This window comes from Coccinella septempunctata, chromosome X, assembly GCF_907165205.1.
Source record: "Coccinella septempunctata chromosome X, icCocSept1.1, whole genome shotgun sequence".
Classification (NCBI taxonomy): domain Eukaryota; kingdom Metazoa; phylum Arthropoda; class Insecta; order Coleoptera; family Coccinellidae; genus Coccinella; species Coccinella septempunctata.
Window position 1 is genome coordinate 16,001,153 of NC_058198.1, and position 5,430 is coordinate 16,006,582.

Consider the following 5,430-nt stretch of genomic DNA (forward strand, 5'->3'; position numbering starts at 1 on the left):
TCTTATTGATACACAATAATTTCCTACGGGTGTGAAGCCAGGTTTCTTTCATCCACAGTTACAATCTGTCAACGCCGCGCTCTAAGGATAACTGTATTGTTCAGTATACAATTCTTACAGTTCTGAAAAAGATATTATTGCTCGTTTTAGGATTTAAGTTTCTCTTGGAAAAAGAATGAGATGCAATCGGATATTATTCATACCTTGATTTATACCAATGAAAATCATCAGAGCTCATTGTCAGCCCGTACGGGGGCCTGGAGGGATTCAAAGTTAAAAATTTCAAATTTTCTCGAGACATGTGCATTCTTGAGAATAGAGTAAATTGGTTCGATATAACATTTTACATCATGAACAGCCATCAAAACACATTGTTAACCTGTACAGGGACTATTCACCAACAATATTGGTGAATATTGGTCCCGAGCTCTTTGCGTTCAATAGCAGGTACCTGAAACGATTCCTTTGGTTGAAACCGTTTTATTACTCTGTTGGGAATAACCCATTAAAATCATTGTTCCTTAACAATGAAAGAAAGAACGCCCGTCCTTACGGGCGTTCTTTCTTCAATGCATATCATATAATTTTGGTTATTTCAACCTCATTTTTAACACTTTTATAATTTCTGAGAAGATGTTAATTCGAAATGTCGGTCTATATCGGTATATCGATTGCAATAATGTCAATTATATATTCACAGCTTCTTCCCTCTCAACCTGACAAAGATCATTCGGAGGTTCATCTAAGACTTGGAGACTCGCTTGGAGATGTCTCCCCAAGTCTAAAATAAAAATTATTTGAAACATTTGTCTAATGTTTCAAATAATATATAAATCATATATTTAGCTTATACCATTTGTAATCAATTGAGCTTTAGTAATGTAATAATTAAGGTTCGCGTTGAATGAATTCCTAGATATGTAGGTACACACTAAGGATCACCGAATTGGGCAATTCGGAGAGGGATATATTTTTAGTTGATTAATCAGTGAAGATGAATAAATAATATAAATAATTGTTTTCAGCACTCAAAAAGTGGACATAGATATTTTAGCACGTGTGTCGAATCTCTTGATGGTTATTCTGTGAGCTCTTTGTTATTCCATATAAATTGAACGAACAACTTTCATGAGAACACAATCTTGATTTCAACGCACCATGTTTCTGAAACATGGTAAGTTGTGTTATTATTTTGTAGTACTTCACATACTTTCATAAAATTCCATAAAATAACTCGACATGTTGATGTATGATTTAAAATTAATAGCTTGCACAGTAACCATTTTTTTCAACTACTCGATCAATTTGCGTTTGATAGAAGGTACTGATTCAAAAGATTCCACCTAGAAGTATTTCTTCGCTTCATAAAATCTTATAACTCAATGTACGGGTACGCTCTGTTGTATTCAATATTACGGTTGCCCATTTTGACCAAAAAGATTTTATGCACAGAATAACTCTAGAGCCATTTGCTGAGGGAATTTTAAAAAATTTACCTGAAAGTATTTTGTCGGATCATACAATTTTATACCTCAATTTTCAAAATTGTCGTTATGGAAGGGAATCTCGAAGGGAATGCTCTTATCCTATATTAGGTCGTTTTCACAACATTTTATTCAGTTGAATTTCAAAGTTGTTTGAATCAGCCTATATAACTATATAACTATGTTGCTGAGGGGAGGTTAATAGTACATCAAACAATAAAGTATAGGATATCCATGGATAGAAGCAATTTCTGTAAGCTAGCCTCAGTTAGCCTTAACTACTATCTGGCTATATCTATAAGACATATTATTGAGTGGTTTCAGACCTCTCATAGTGTGATGTGAAGAAAATTCCCAAAATATTTATTAAAAAAAAAATACATAACTATGAATTGTATGTATTGAATTGTATTGAATTGTCATGAATTGTATTGAATTGTCATGAATTGTATTGAATTGCCATGAATTGTATTGAATTGTCCGTGAATTGCCGTGAATTGCCATGAATTTTCTTGAATTGTGTGAATTGTTGAATTGTCTGAATTGTTTTATAGGCTATTATAGGAATTGCGTGAATTGTGTGAATTGTGGTGTACAACATTTTCATGACCGGTTCACCCCTCGGAAGAAATTACTAGAGAACTTGAGAAAACTTCAGTTGGACGAAAATATTTATAAAGTCATGCAGAAGGCGGTACTGCTCGGAACGGCGAGAACTGTACGCAAGTACATGGGGAATGCAGAGGAACACCGTCTGCTCCGACAGGAAGTGCGGGTGGAGCAGGAATCCAACCTACAGCAGGGAGCCGAGGAGCGACCCGAACCCGACCACCACCACGAGCCCGAAAACCTGGAAAGGGCTCCAACAGAGCTTAATCCTTTTGATATCTGAGATATCTGGGATAAGTGAATTTTCCTCTGGAGAGGAGTGTGAAAGCCGCAAGGCTAAAGTCATATGTTTGTTAATTCCAAGAAATTACACCAAATAAGATATAAAAATGGAATAAGTCAAAAAACATATTGAACAGGAATCAAACAGACAAAATATTAACATACCTATCTCCTACAGTACGAAATGAATTCAGATAAACTGTATGGCTCTGATTTCAAAATAAAACAATATAAAGATTTCTTAAAATCCTCATCGCAAGTGATCATTCTAATAGTTTTTGGTAGAGCATTGTACATAGATATTGCCATACATTCAACAGTTCTCTCCCTTAGTATTGTCCTATGAATAGGTACATTATAAGGAAACATTCTTCTGGTGTTATTAACATTTTTGTAATCCTCAAAATAATGAATTCGTTTTCTAAAAAAAAGTAAGAGCCTATATACATATAATCCATAGACAGTGAGTATATTATTTTTTTCGAAATTTCCTATACATGATTCTCTATAACTCAAACGTAACATAGTACGCAATGCCCTTTTTTGAACAACGAAAATATTTTCCACATTTGATGAACTACCCCCAAAAATTATTCCATATGAAAGTATGGAATGAAAATTTGCAAAATAGACAAGTTTGAGCACATCGAAATTCACTTGACCAATTAACATAAATAATGTGTAACATGCAGAGCTTAATCTGGTCTTAAGTTGTTCTGTATGAGGTCCCCACTTTAATTGACTGTCAAGAACAATACCCAAAAATTTCACATTCAACCACAACAGAGCTATCAAGAATATCCACAGTTTCGGGAAAATCTAATTTGGAATTATCACTATGAAAAATCATACATTTAGTCTTCTCAATGTTTAGGACAAGATTATAATTACATAACCAAGTTTTTACCGAGTTAACCACAATATTGCAAACATCAACAGCGTATGGAATACATGACGATCGGGTCAAAATATTTGTATCATCTGCAAATAATCTCATTGAGGTAGTATCCTGGGACGGCATTGTAGACTTAACTGAAAGAGCATGATTTGTTTCAATGCTTTTAGTCAAAACAGCTGGTGATTTTACTTCAGTCCGAGATGAGGGTATATTCTTCATCATCCTCTCAATTAGAGGTTCACATTCACTTTTGATCGCCTTAGGTAGAGAATTAACATAAATTATGAACAAAAAAGGACCAACAATACTACCCTGAGGGAGTCCTAAAATTGTTTCAATTTCATCCGAGACAAAGGTTTCACCATCAGCCTCCAGAACTACCCGTTGTTTTCTGGACTTCAAATAGCTCTCTATGAGTTTGAGTTGACTATCTCTGATATCACAATTATCGAGTACTTCCAAAAGCTTCCGATGATCAACACAGAAAGCCTTCGAAAGGTCCAAAAACAGTGCCATAGGAATTTGTCCTTGCTCCAGAGCAAGAACAATGTCATTTATGAGCTCAAAAATAGCGGTTTCAATATTTTTATTTTTAACAAAACCATGTTGACATCCAGAAATAACATTGAATTTACGAAAACAATTGGACATTCTATTGCTTAAAATCTTTTCAAAAACTTTAGAAAATGAAGAGAGGATGCTTATGGGCCTATAGTTGTTAAGGTCATCTTTGCTACCTTTTTTATGTAGGGGTTTGACTATAGTAATCTTCAGATTATCCGGAAAAATACCCTCCGTGAAAGAACGATTGATTATAAAAGTTAATGGTTCAATGATAAAGTCTATCGATGCTTTTATCACTTTCATCGGTCTCTCATCATGGCCCCATGATGTATTGGTTTTCAAAGATTTCACAACTTGTACAATTTCGTCCTGCGTAATATCAAACATGAAAAAAGAATTATCAAGTTGGCTCTGAGAATTAGGGATAATAGACATCATATTTCTTCGGAAATTGATGAATGGGGACCTGGAAAGTATCTTCATCACCTCCAGACTGAATATTTACGCTCCAATAAGGAGGATTAGGCAATTTGACATCTTTCACATACCGAAGAGACAAACCAATAGCGCTATGAACTCTCCTGTTCATAGAATGCTCAGTCAATGTAACAGCTTTAAAGAAGTAATTGACCCATTTTTTCTCAGCACAATTTCTGTCAAGTCAAGGCTAAAGAATTATTTCATCACATCTTACCATTGATCGCGGTATTCTGACTTTCGGCCCACATGGATGATGTATACTGTTGTGGTGGTTTTTTCTTTTTATATTGAATACGTTATTTTAATTCTCCAGCATTTTTTTTTGCTTTTTCTAAGGTACTTCTATTTTTTTTTTTTTAAATCTAAATTGTGACCATTTTTTGGGTATTTAATTAACTGTATGTGTCCTGATTAACAATAAACAATAAACAATAGATCTGGTTAAACCTTCAGTTAATTTAACTGGAATATTTGCAAAAAATGTATTGAACCGATTTGCCAGAGCTGAGTGGTCGCTTTGACCAAGAGATACCTCGTTATGAACTTTATTCTTGGTTAGAGAATTAATAATCCTCCACGAAGCTTTGGAATTATTTTCAGAATTTACAATGATCTCGTTGAAATATTCTCTCTTCGTTGTGGTCAAAAGAGAATCATATCTCCTTTTAGTGGACCTATAGACATCCCTGAATTCTGGTTTACAGAATGATAAAACATAAAGTTTGTCTAGGGTATCTTTCGGTTTTTTAATTTCGGGAGTTTGTCTAAAAACACCAGGAGAAACCAGTCGAATAGCAACTTTAGGAAAACACAGCTCAAAAATTTCCGAAAAACGTTGGTGGAAAACATTCCAAAGTTGACTAGGATCAAGTTTGCTGCCGTAAACACCATCCCATTCCATCAGTGACAGTTCCCGTAAAAACCTCTCAATTGATGTGTCATTTATAATTCTTTTCTTTACAAATTTATTCTTCATTTTGTCACCGCAAATCAATGTGGAGATAAACTTCTATCCTGAATGATCTGAGATGTGTTACTCAACTACATTAGTATTACCGCTAAGGGAGGTGAACACATTGTCTATACAAGAGCCAGACACAGGACGTGTTGGCT